Below are 14,323 nucleotides of genomic sequence, written 5' to 3'. Positions count from 1 at the left end.
TTTTAACACCCAGGTACTTAGTTGAATTGACATCCTTGAGAATTGTACTATTTATCTAGTAATCGAATTCCAACGGATTTCTTTTGGAACTCGTGTGGATTACCTCACACTTTTCGTTATTTAGCGTCAACTGCCACCTGCCCCACCATACAGCAATCTTTTCTAAATCGCTTTGCAACTGATACTGGTCTTCGGATGACCTTACTAGACTGTAAATTACAGTATCATCTGCGAACAACCTAAGAGAACTGCTCAGATTGTCACCCAGGTCATTTATATAGATCAGGAACAGCAGAGGTCCCAGGACGCTTCCCTGGGGAACACCTGATATCACTTTAGTTTTACTCGATGATTTGCCGTCTATTCCTACGAACTGCGACCTTCCTGACAGGAAATCACGAATCCAGGCGCACAACTGAGACGATACCCCATAGGCCCGCAGCTTGATTAGAAGTCGCTTGTGAGGAACGGTGTCAAAAGATTTCCGGAAATCTAGAAATCTTTCATCGTCGAGAAAGATTTGTTGAACTGTAAACGGCAAGCCTCGCCGTGGTTTTGAGGCCACTTTAACATGTGAATCCCCCTACAATTGCCTGGGTAACTCAATTAAAAGGTTGAAGGTACTTAAGAGCCATCTCCATGAAGAGGCTCTCGATTGTCTCTCATAAATTTTGGATGGGTGACCAAACCATACTCCCAAATTGACCAGAATGTTTTCAAACCGAACGCTAACAACTGTGGCCCTGTGACATGGCGTATTGTTATCCACAAAAATTCCACGGTTGTTTGGGAACAAGAATAGCTGCAAATGGTCTCCAAGTAGCAGTTGGACCAGAGGACCCAGTCAATTCCATGTAAACACGACTCACATCACATGGAGCTATCAACAGCTTGCACAGAGCCTTGTTGACAACTTGGGTCCACGGTTTCGTGGGATCTGCGCCACATTTGAACCCTGCCATCAGCTCTTACCAATTGAAGTCGGGACTAACGTGATCAGGCAACGGCAGGCTTTAGTATACGGATCAACAGATATGTTCTCAAGCCCATGAAAGCGCTGCAGGTGATGTCATGCTGCTAGGAAAGACACCCGCGTCGGCCGTCTGCTATCATAGCCCATTAACGCCAGATTTCGCCACTCTGTCCTAATGGATACGTTTGTTGAAACTTCGTGGCAAATTAAAACTGTGTGCCGGACCGAGACTCAAACTTCCGAGTTCGAGTCTCGGTCCGGCACACAGTTTTAATCTGCCAGCAAGTTTCATATCAGCGCACACTCCGCTGCAGAGTGAAAATCTCATTCTGGAAACATCCCCCAGGCTGTGGCTAAGCCATGTCCCCGCAATATCCTTTCTTTCAGGAGCGCTAGTTCTGCAAGGTTCGCAGGAGAGCTTCTGTAAAGTTTGGAAGGTAGGAGACGAGGTACTGGCAGAAGTAAAGCTGTGACGACGGGTCGTGAGTCGTGCTTGGGTAGCTCAGTTGGTAGAGCACTTGCCCGTGAAAGGCAAAGGACCCGAGTTCGAGTCTCGGTCCGGCACACAGTTTTAATCTGCCGGGAAGTTTCATATCAACGCACATTCCGCTGCGGAATGAAAATCTCATTCTGGATACGTTTGTTGTACGTCCCACATTGATTTCTGCTGTTGTTTACGGAGTGTTGCTTGTCTGTTAAAACTGACAACTCTACGCAAACGCCGTTGCTCTCGGTCAATGAGTGAAGGCTGTCGGCCACTGCGTTGTCCGTGGTGAGGTGATGCCTGATTTTGGTATCCTTGGCACAATCTTAACGCGTTGCATCTCGGACAACTGAATTCCCTAACAATTTCCGAAATGTAGCTCCAACTACCATTCCACGATCAGAGTCCGTTAATTCTCGTAGTGCGGTCATAATCACGTAGGAAAACTTTTCACGTGAATCACCTGAGTGGAAATGACAGTTCCATCGATGTACTGCCCTTTTATATCTTGTGTATGCGATACTACCGCCATCTGTATAAGTACATATCGCTACCCCACAACTTTCGTCCCCTCAGTGTAAATAGTATTTCCATAAATAACAGTTTGTCATCTCTTCAGCAAAACAATGTCTTAACAGCAAAAGATAACTGTTTAGGTGGAAGAGTTAAAAGCCCTTTAAAATTAACACAAAAATAATTAAGTAAAATTTTCAAACTTTGAAAAGCACAGAAAAATTGTACAAATACGGCAGCGCCTAAAATAAAATGCAGGAACAAGTAACACAACGCTAGCCATTCGCGGCAAAGACCTCCAGGTCAAGCAATAACAATAATAATAATAATAATAATCTTGAACAACTAAATTAGGGGCCTAGGCCCAACTGGGTCTTTATAGAATATTTCACTAGAATATAAGAAGGTCCACCAAAAATATGTCTGTGACATCAGTCCAAATACTCCGCTACCAGCGGACAGGCTACTTTTCTTAATTATTTAACAAAAGGTATTAGATTAGCTGTGAGGGTTACCAGATATTATAGCAAAAGATGTTCTGACAACAGGGCACTGAAATTAAAACAGAACCGTCTTGAAGCGAATAAATTAAGTTAAATTCTCATTTACAGGAATTAACAGTTAAAACAGTTAATGGCTGTCTACAGCCACCAATAAAGACAGTAAATACACTCCTGGAAATGGAAAAAAGAACACATTGACACCGGTGTGTCAGACCCACCATACTTGCTCCGGACACTGCGAGAGGGCTGTACAAGCAATGATCACACGCACGGCACAGCGGACACACCAGGAACCGCGGTGTTGGCCGTCGAATGGCGCTAGCTGCGCAGCATTTGTGCACCGCCGCCGTCAGTGTCAGCCAGTTTGCCGTGGCATACGGAGCTCCATCGCAGTCTTTAACACTGGTAGCATGCCGCGACAGCGTGGACGTGAACCGTATGTGCAGTTGACGGACTTTGAGCGAGGGCGTATAGTGGGCATGCGGGAGGCCGGGTGGACGTACCGCCGAATTGCTCAACACGTGGGGCGTGAGGTCTCCACAGTACATCGATGTTGTCGCCAGTGGTCGGCGGAAGGTGCACGTGCCCGTCGACCTGGGACCGGACCGCAGCGACGCACGGATGCACGCCAAGACCATAGGATCCTACGCAGTACCGTAGGGGACCGCACCGCCACTTCCCAGCAAATTAGGGACACTGTTGCTCCTGGGGTATCGGCGAGGACCCTTCGCAACCGTCTCCATGAAGCTGGGCTACGGTCCCGCACACCGTTAGGCCGTCTTCCGCTCACGCCCCAACATCGTGCAGCCCGCCTCCAGTGGTGTCGCGACAGGCGTGAATGGAGGGACGAATGGAGACGTGTCGTCTTCAGCGATGAGAGTCGCTTCTGCCTTGGTGCCAATGATGGTCGTATGCGTGTTTGGCGCCGTGCAGGTGAGCGCCACAATCAGGACTGCATACGACCGAGGCACAGGGGCCAACACCCGGCATCATGGTGTGGGGAGCGATCTACTACACTGGCCGTACACCACTGGTGAACGTCGAGGGGACACCGAATAGTGCACGGTACATCCAAACCGTCATCGAACCCATCGTTCTACCATTCCTAGACCGGCAAGGGAACTTGCTGTTCCAACAGGACAATGCACGTCCGCATGTATCCCGTGCCACCCAACGTGCTCTAGAAGGTGTAAGTCAACTACCCTGGCCAGCAAGATCTCCGGATCTGTCCCCCATTGAGCATGTTTGGGACTGGATGAAGCGTCGTCTCACGCGGTCTGCACGTCCAGCACGAACGCTGGTCCAACTGAGGCGCCAGGTGGAAATGGCATGGCAAGCCGTTCCACAGGACTACATCCAGCATCTCTATGATCGTCTCCATGGGAGAATAGCAGCCTGCATTGCTGCGAAAGGTGGATATACACTGTACTAGTGCCGACATTGTGCATGCTCTGTTGCCTGTGTCTATGTGCCTGTGGTTCTGTCTGTGTGATCATGTGATGTATCTGTCCCCAGGAATGTGTCAATAAAGTTTCCCCTTCCTGGGACAATGAATTCACGGTGTTCTTATTTCAATTTCCAGGAGTGTACATCAGCTTAAGCCAACTGGGGCAGCGGAGAGTGAGACAAACAAACACTTAACGCTGTAGTAACACAAGGGGAGCACACTCAAATGCAGTAAAGCAGTAAACAACTTATAGTAAAGTGTATACATGAAATTAGTTGGCCAGCTGTTTTAGAGAGACATACGATACCTCTGTCCAATGGTGTACAAAGGATCAAACAAAACCCCAAGGGACCTCTAGTTCCTTTTCTTTTCTTTCTTTTTTGTTGTTTTGTTTTTAAGCAGTTGTGAACTTAGTTTCCCCCCGAGGCAGACAGAATAAGCCATCAACGCCCGCTTTCAGACTCTCTCTTGAATTCAATAAAATAATAATCATTGGCTCCCCTGCAGCAAACAGACTGCCTCAATACTAGTACTGCTAAAACAAGAAAACATATGCAACAGTGAGTGGGACATGGTTGGCGAGCACAAGAAATACAAACGCCAAGAAAGTTTAGAGCAATGACTTCAACAGTATGACAACAAAGAGCCAAAATTGCCAACTGTAAATTCAGTGATTAGGTCAAGTTCGCTACATGTCAGAAAACGTCCTCAAAACAGCTAGAGAACACAGAAAGAAACGAGCGTATACAAGTCCAAACAGGCCAGACACAGGAAAATCATACGCAAACTAGAAAGACAACCAGGGTGCGGGGATCCACAAAGCTTGTTGCTCAAATTCAAAATTCCTGTCAGTAGCTGGAAATGGATGCTCGCCATGAAGTCTAGAGTCCTGTCCTGTTTTCCCAGTCTGCCCACTCTACGACGTCCGACATCTGTAGTGAGTGGTGGCCGCAAACCCCACGACGTCTGAATGTGGCTTCACCTAGGTTTCACCACGTGTGGAAGACGCTCACCATGTCCTTCTTCGAAAACGCGAAAAATCGTGCAGTTTCCGAAATGTTCGTGCCGAGCCTTTGGGCCATCACAATGTGCCCTCGGTCAATCTCAGTCTCAAAACAGTTACAAAAATTAATGTTTTAAAAAACAAAGGAATAATAAGTTATTTTAAAAATAAACGATATCATTGTATTGATAAGTGTTCATCTGCGGTCTTCAACTGATTTATATGTGTGTAGGCTCTCTCTCTCTCTCTCTCTCTCTCTCTCTCTCTCTCTCTCTCTGTGGTTGCCTTCCGACGCGTTATTACGTATACTGTTTATCCAGGTCTGTAATGTAATGTAATGTAATTTACTGAGCTGATGTCAAATAGATAATAAATTAAAATGTCAGTTGAGTTTTATTTATAGAAATGTTAAATATGTGTCAAATAATCCTAGTTTTCAGAATCACAACATTGTCCGCAACGGAGCGAAAACAGCATCGCTGTATCGATGCAGTCTGCCGCCATACGTGGCACATTTAAATTTACATTATTGCTTTACGGGCGCTTTAGTGTTAGAGCAGTGTGTTCGATAATTTTTCTTCTAGCAAACCTGGGGACCTGGACAGGCACTTTTATTGACGAATTTGCCGATGATATTGAGGTACTGTACTAAGTTTAAAGGACGTCGACTTTCATTACAAAGAATGAACATTATATTTGACCGAGCACGTTGCAAAGCAAAGCGTTAGCTAAAAGCATATTCATTTTCACGAATAATTATCAAGGTGCATTTGATTGTGTTTTAAAGTGTTCGCAAGATATCGATCGTACATGGCTTATAATTTGCATAACCTTGCTAGATTGTTTTTACTGTTGTATTAATTGAAAAATATTACACCACATACAGACAATTTCACTGAAATAGTAATACTTAATTAACATAATAACAACATTTTAAGGATAATATAAAACATAATTTAATCAGAGTACAGGCACATTAAACCGAAACACCATCCAGAGAGAATTTGTGGCCAAACTGTAATCTACATTTATATCAACATGATTACTCTGAAATTCACAATTAAGTGCCTGGCAGAGGGATTCATCGAATCACATTTAAACTACTTCCCTACCACTCCTCTCTCGAACGGCGCGGGGGAAAAGCAAATACTTCAATCTTTATGTGCAATCTCTGATTTCTCTTATTTTGCTGTGACGATCACTTCTCCCTAAGTAAGTGGGCTCCAACAAAATTTTTTCAAGCTCTGAGGAGAAAGTAGCTTATTGAAATTTCATGGTAAGGTTCTGCCTTGTTTTAATGACTGCCGCACGAATTCGTGCATCATATAGACGCCACTCTCTCCCTTATTTCGCTACAAAACGAGCTGCCCTCCTCTGAGCCTTTTCGGTGTCCTCCGATGCGGGTCCCATACCACACAACAGTACCCCAGAAGAGGGCGGAGCAATGTAGTGTAAGCAGTCTCATTAGTAGACCTGTTACTTCTAAGGGTTCTGCCAATAAGTCGCACTCTTTGGTTTGCTTTCCTCACGACATTATCTGTGTGATCAGTTTAAATTATTCGTAATTGTAATCCCAAGTATTTAATTAAGTTTACAGTCTTTAAATTTGCGTGCTTTATCGTTTAACTGAAATTTAACGGACTTCTTTCAGTACTCATGTGGATGACTTTGCGCTTTTCATTATTTAGAGTCAACTGTCACTATTATTACGATGCAGATATTTTGTCTAAATCATTTTCAATTCGTTTTAATCATCTGATGACTTTACAGGACGGTAAATGACAGCATCATCTGCAAGCTGCTCAGATTGTCTCTGAAATCGTTTATCTAGATCACAGCAACAGAGGGCCTATATCACTTCCTTGGGGAACTTCACATATTACTTCTGTTTTAATCGATGACTTTCCGTCAGTTGTTACGAACTGTGACCTTTTTGACAGGAAGTCACGAATCCAACCACACAAATAGGTACGCAATTTAATTAGAAGTCGCTTGTGAGGAACTGTATTAAAAGCGCTCAAGATATATAGAAATATAGAATCAATTTGACGTCCCCTGTCGATATCACTCATTATTTCGTGAGAATCAACAGCTAGTTGTATTTCGCAAGAACGATCTTTGTGAATCCGTGTTGGCTATTTGTCAACAAATCGCCAAATTTTAGAAAACCCTGATGAATCAAGAAGATGTTATTATCTCGCAGGAGTTAACGGTGATCCTACCTTGTAATTTTAAAACAAAACAGGATCGATCGTGTTTTGTATTTATCCGTAATAAACGGTTTCGGCCGAATTAATACATCTTTAGAAACAAATAAAAAATACAGCAGCAAGTTTGCTGCCACAGGTGTCAGCTGGTGCGCACTGTTACAAAGATGTCTTCCTGCTGCATCACAGTACTACTGCTCTTACATCGACGGACGTGACAAGATCTGCATCGATCCTCACAATCACCCGGTTTGTAACCAGCGGACACTCGTACCACAACTGCAGGGACCTTTGATAGGTCCAAAAAGAAGAAATCCGTCCTTAACACGAAAATTGGTTTTAACACCTCAGTGTTTTATTAGGCACGATTATATTTAATGTCCTCCCCCCCATGAACCATGGACCTTGCCGTTGGTGGGGAGGCTTGCGTGCCTCAGCGATACAGATAGCCGTACCGTAGGTGCAACCACAACGGAGGGGTATCTGTTGAGAGGCCAGGCAAAGTGTGGTTCCTGAAGAGGGGCAGCAGCCTTTTCAGTAGTTGCAAGGGCAACAGTCTGGATGATTGACTGATCTGGCCTTGTAACAATAACCAAAACGGCCTTGCTGTGCTGGTACTGCGAACGGCTGAAAGCAAGGGGAAACTACAGCCGTAATTTTTCCCGAGGGCATGCAGCTTTACTGTATGATTACATGATGATGGCGTCCTCTTGGGTAAAATATTCCGGAGGTAAAATAGTCCCCCATTCGGATCTCCGGGCGGGGACTACTCAAGAGGATGTCGTTATCAGGAGAAAGAAAACTGGCGTTCTACGGATCGGAGCGTGGAATGTCAGATCCCTTAATCGGGCAGGTAGGTTAGAAAATTTAAAAAGGGAAATGGATAGGTTGAAGTTAGATATAGTGGGAGTTAGTGAAGTTCGGTGGCAGGAGGAACAAGACTTCTGGTCAGGTGACTACAGGGTTATAAACACAAAATCAAATAGGGGTAATGCAGGAGTAGGTTTAATAATGAATAGGAAAATAGGAATGCGGGTAAGCTACTACAAACAGCATAGTGAACGCATTATTGTGGCCAAGATAGATACGAAGCCCACACCTACTACAGTAGTACAAGTTTATATGCCAACTAGCTCTGCAGATGACGAAGAAATTGAAGAAATGTATGATGAAATAAAAGAAATTATTCAGATTGTGAAGGGAGACGAAAATTTAATAGTCATGGGTGACTGGAATTCGAGTGTAGGAAAAGGGAGAGAAGGAAACATAGTAGGTGAATATGGATTGGGGGACAGAAATGAAAGAGGAAGCCGCCTGGTGGAATTTTGCACAGAGCACAACATAATCATAACTAACACTTGGTTTAAGAATCATGAAAGAAGGTTGTATACATGGAAGAACCCTGGAGATACTAAAAGGTATCAGATAGATTATATAATGGTAAGACAGAGATTTAGGAACCAGGTTTTAAATTGTAAGACATTTCCAGGGGCAGATGTGGACTCTGACCACAATCTATTGGTTATGACCTGTAGATTAAAACTGAAGAAACTGCAAAAAGGTGGGAATTTAAGGAGATGGGACCTGGATAAACTAAAAGAACCAGAGGTTGTACAGAGATTCAGGGAGAGCATAAGGGAGCAATTGACAGGAATGGGGGAAATAAATACAGTAGAAGAAGAATGGGTAGCTTTGAGGGATGAAGTAGTGAAGGCAGCAGAGGATCAAGTAGGTAAAAAGACGAGGGCTAGTAGAAATCCTTGGGTAACAGAAGAAATATTGAATTTGATTGATGAAAGGAGAAAATATAAAAATGCAGTAAGTGAAACAGGCAAAAAGGAATACAAACGTCTCAAAAATGAGATCGACAGGAAGTGCAAAATGGCTAAGCAGGGATGGCTAGAGGACAAATGTAAGGATGTAGAGGCCTATCTCACTAGGGGTAAGATAGATACCGCCTACAGGAAAATTAAAGAGACCTTTGGAGATAAGAGAACGACTTGTATGAATATCAAGAGCTCAGATGGAAACCCAGTTCTAAGCAAAGAAGGGAAAGCAGAAAGATGGAAGGAGTATATAGAGGGTCTATACTAGGGCGATGTACTTGAGGACAATATTATGGAAATGGAAGAGGATGTAGATGAAGATGAAATGGGAGATACGATACTGCGTGAAGAGTCTGACAGAGCACTGAAAGACCTGAGTCGAAACAAGGCCCCCGGAGTAGACAATATTCCATTGGAACTACTGACGGCCGTGGGAGAGCCAGTCCTGACAAAACTCTACCATCTGGTGAGCAAGATGTATGAAACAGGCGAAATACCCTCAGACTTCAAGAAGAATATAATAATTCCAATCCCAAAGAAAGCAGGTGTTGACAGATGTGAAAATTACCGAACTATCAGCTTAATAAGTCACAGCTGCAAAATACTAACACGAATTCTTTACAGACGAATGGAAAAACTAGTAGAAGCCAACCTCGGGGAAGATCAGTTTGGATTCCGTAGAAACACTGGAACACGTGAGGCAATACTGACCTTACGACTTATCTTAGAAGAAAGATTAAGGAAAGGCAAACCTACGTTTCTAGCATTTGTAGACTTAGAGAAAGCTTTTGACAATGTTGACTGGAATACTCTCTTTCAAATTCTAAAGGTGGCAGGGGTAAAATACAGGGAGCGAAAGGCTATTTACAATTTGTACAGAAACCAGATGGCAGTTATAAGAGTCGAGGGACATGAAAGGGAAGCAGTGGTTGGGAAGGGAGTAAGACAGGGTTGTAGCCTGTCCCCGATGTTGTTCAATCTGTATATTGAGCAAGCAGTAAAGGAAACAAAAGAAAAATTCGGAGTAGGTATTAAAATTCATGGAGAAGAAATAAAAACTTTGAGGTTCGCCGATGACATTGTAATTCTGTCAGAGACAGCAAAGGACTTGGAAGAGCAGTTGAATGGAATGGACAGTATCTTGAAAGGAGGATATAAGATGAACATCAACAAAAGCAAAACAAGGATAATGGAATGTAGTCTAATTAAGTCGGGTGATGCTGAGGGAATTAGATTAGGAAATGAGGCACTTAAAGTAGGAAAGGAGTTTTGCTATTTGGGGAGCAAAATAACTGATGATGGTCGAAGTAGAGAGGATATAAAATGTAGGCTAGCAATGACAAGGAAAGCGTTTCTGAAGAAGAGAAATTTGTTAACATCCAGTATTGATTTAAGTGTCAGGAAGTCATTTCTGAAAGTATTCGTATGGAGTGTAGCCATGTATGGAAGTGAAACATGGACGATAAATAGTTTGGACAAGAAGAGAATAGAAGCTTTCGAAATGTGGTGCTACAGAAGAATGCTGAAGATTAGATGGGTAGATCACATAACTAATGAGGAAGTATTGAATAGGGGAGAAGAGAAGTTTGTGGCACAACTTGACCAGAAGAAGGGATCGGTTGGTAGGACATGTTCTGAGGCATCAAGGGATCACCAATTTAGTATTGGAGGGCAGCGTGGAGGGTAAAAATCGTAGGGGGAGACCAAGAGATGAATACACTAAGCAGATTCAGAAGGATGTAGGTTGCAGTAGGTACTGGGAGATGAAAAAGCTTGCACAGGATAGAGTAGCATGGAGAGCTGCATCAAACCAGTCTCAGGACTGAAGACCACAACAACAAACAATATTTAATGTGCTACGCCTTCCTCTTCATCCGAACTGCAAACTAGATGCGGGAGGAGTAGGAGGGTAAGTGGGGACGACGTAAGGTATGACTCCGAGCTACGCTCTATTTCAGACATTCAAAAAGCAGTGACCGACAGTCTCAAAGTCACTGCAATCTATTCTAAGGATTCGTCAAATTAATGCGTTTTGGTAACATGGCATATATCATACCACGGCGTTTGGTGTGTTGAAGGAGGCCGTTGACAATGTACAATGGGGTGGCAAAAGCCATGAGATAGTGATTTGCAGATATACAGATGGTTTTAGTACTCACGTGAACAAGTGTCCGGCGTGATTATGATCGCACGACGGGAATTATCAGACTTTGAACGCGGAGTAGTAGTTGAAGCTAGATACATGGGACATTCTATTTCGGAAATCGTTAGGCAATTCAATATTCCGAGATCCGTAGTGTCAAGAGAACCAAATTTCAGACGTTACCTACCACCACGGACAAAGCAGTTTCCAAATGCCTTCGCTTAATGACCTAGAGAAACAGCGTTTGCTTAGAGTTGTCAGTGCTAACAGCCGAGCAACACTGAGTGAAATAACCGCAGATATCAATGTGGGACGAACGACGAACGTGTCCGTTAGTACAGTACGCCGAAATTTGGCGTTAATTGGCTGTGGTAGCAGACGACCGTCGCGAATACCATTACTAACAGCACGACGTCGCCTTGGCTCGTGACCATATCGGTTGTAAACTTGACGACTGGAAAACCGTGGCCTGATCTGATGAATCCGGGTTTCAGTCGGCAAGAGTTTAGGGTAGGGTTCGAATGTAGCGCAGACCCCACGAACCCATGGACCCAAGTTGTCAAGAAAGCACTGTGTAAGCAGATGATGGCTCTGTAATGGTGTGGGCTGTGTTTACGTGGAATGAACTGATTCCACTGGTCCAAGTGAACCGATTATTGACTGAAAATCGTGATGTTCGGCTATTTGGAAGCCAATTCCACCCAAGCAACGATGGAATTTTTATGGATGACCGTGCACCACGTCACCAGACCACAACTGTTCGCGTTTGGTTTGAAGAACTTTCTGGACATTTCGAGCTAATGGTTTGGCCACCCAGATCACCCGACATGAATCCCATCTAATATTTTTGGGACAGAATCGAGAGGTCAATTCGTGTACAAAATCCTGGTTCCGCTGTTGTGGACACCTATAGAGTCAGCATGGCTCAGTATCCCAGTAGGGGACTTCCACTGACTCGTTGAGTCCACGCAACGTAGAGTTGCTGCTCTAAGCCGTCAACAGGAGGTCCGACACGATATTAGGACATATCCCATGAATTTTTTCACCTGAGAGTATGTCTAGGGAACGCCATCTTCTAAGTCTATATCCGTACTCTGAAAAGCACTATGAAGTGCATGGCACAGGATACTTTCCGTAGCCGGCCGCTGTGGCCGAGTCGTTCAAGGCGCTTCAGTCCGGAACCGCGCGACTGCTACGGTCGCAGGTTCGAGTCTGGCCTCGGGCATGGATGTGTGTGACGTCCTTAGGTTAGTTAGGTTTAAGTAGTTCTAAGTTCTAAGGGACTGATGACCTCAGATGTTAAGTCCCATAGTGCTCAGAGCCATTTGAACCATTTGCTACCAGTTTCGGCATTACATTCATGCCATCTTCAGGCCCCACACGTCATAGTCGTAAAATCGCTATACACGGAAGGAGCCATATAATTGGATCCAAGAATCAAATCGTTATGCAACAGCTCTTGGTGGCCAGACGACACAGACTGAGGCAGTTTGCAAACATCGTGTGGGGCCTCAAGATGGCATCAATGTAATGCCGAAACTGGTAGCCCACACAAGTTCATGAAATAAATGTCTGCAATACATACGGCTCTTGGTAAATTATTGCATCAAGAAGTACATCCCAGCCGTTGTCCCACGGTCCAAAATGGATCAATGAAGATTATGGAAGTTTTGGTCTGGTTGCGAGTCGTACACGGATAGCCAAAGCGGTTACGTACACCGCCCGCGTAAAGTGGGAAATCCGGGTTCGAATCCCACCCCGGCATAAATTTTCGATGTCGCCATTCCATTATACAGCTGATGGTTCTCCAAAGGACTACGTTTTCCCTCGTGTCAAAGAATCCAGATTGCAAACACACGTAGGCATTAGAGCTGGATATCTTTGCACCCTTAATTAATGGACGACCTTCGCGGAAGCACCGAAGATCATAAACAGTCCTAGACCGCCATGGCGCCAGATTGTCGCGGAATGTTGCAGTGCGCGCTGTTGGAGCGCCACTCAGCTAGAACTGTTTGTGGACGGATACAAACGCTGCGGCCCGGTACTGAGATGGAGGACGCATGTGAGTTGCATTGGGCGCCACTGCGCGGACACGTGTGCTGGCAGCTGGTGGAGAGGCAGTGGCGCAGGCAGGCGCGTGGCGCTGACTCAGCTGTTGTGTCTGCGCCGCTCGCGCGCTGTTTATTTGGAGGCGCCTCGCTTCCTGGACCTCGGGCTGCTCGCTTCCGACTGCGCAGGCCCGGTCCTGATTGCTCCCAGGCTCTCTGGCACTCGCTGCTCTCTGCACGGGACCCGCTGACTGGTTGCTTGCGTAAACATAGAGCAGAGTGCTGTGCTCAAGGCCGAGGGCATACGCTCCACAGTTCCTCCCACAAAACTACTGAGTCGAAATCTAAGAGCTCCACTCATCTGTTTAGTTAGAATGGTGCACATTCAATCAGTCAACTAGCGTGGAAACTTCCTAATATGCATTCCTGAGTGTGCTTCCTAAAAGATAATTGAAAACAGCCACTCGCCTGTGCTTTTCTTTCCCTGGAACACAAAACAAGAATAAAGAAGGAGATATTGTGTACAGCCGGTCATCAGTTACAAATTGTTAAATGAATGATTCTATATACATTGCAGTCTAAGTCTTTGTACAATTTGACTTTGAAATTGTGCAAGTAGCAAGGATAAAATACAGGAAGTGAATATGGCTCTGGAGCACTATGGGACTTAACTTCAGAGGTCGTCAGTCCCCTAGAACTTAGAACTACTTAAACCTAACTAACCTAAGGACATCACACACACCCATGCCGGAGGCGACCGTAGCGGTCGCGCGGTTCCACACTGTAGCGCCTAGAACCGCTCGGCCACCCCGGCCGGACAGGAAGTGAAAGATTATCTACAACTTGTACGAAAAGAGACTGCAGTTCTAATATAGGAAATGCGTGAAAGAGATGCAATAATTGAGAAAAGAGTGAGTAAAGGATCGCCGGGAGAAATTTGGGAAGAGAGTCACAATTCAGGGAGAAGAAATAAAAATTTGGAAGTGACGATAGATACGGGCAATAGCAAGATAAGACGATTTCGTTAACATCGAAGATAAATTTAAGTGTCAGTAAGTCTCTCTTGGACGTATTTTCCTCGAGTGTAGTTCTATATGCGAGTGAAACTCGGACGATGACCAATTCAGAGAAGCAGAGAACAGATGCTGCGCTTCTTCAGAAAGTAAAGTCGTATAG

General features: G+C 44.7%; 1 non-coding gene across 1 annotated transcript; it reads left to right on the top strand.

Moving 5' to 3' along the window:
• The first annotated feature begins 1,463 nt into the window (after nucleotides 1–1,463).
• Trnas-uga (transfer RNA serine (anticodon UGA)) lies at nucleotides 1,464–1,538 on the top strand. The gene has a single exon. It is a non-coding gene; the product is annotated as a tRNA-Ser (tRNA).
• The last annotated feature ends 12,785 nt before the right edge of the window (nucleotides 1,539–14,323 follow it).

This window comes from Schistocerca serialis, chromosome 2, assembly GCF_023864345.2.
Source record: "Schistocerca serialis cubense isolate TAMUIC-IGC-003099 chromosome 2, iqSchSeri2.2, whole genome shotgun sequence".
NCBI classification, from domain to species: Eukaryota; Metazoa; Arthropoda; class Insecta; order Orthoptera; family Acrididae; genus Schistocerca; species Schistocerca serialis.
The sequence above is the reverse complement of the archived record's forward strand: the minus strand, read 5'-3'. Positions and strand labels throughout refer to the sequence as shown.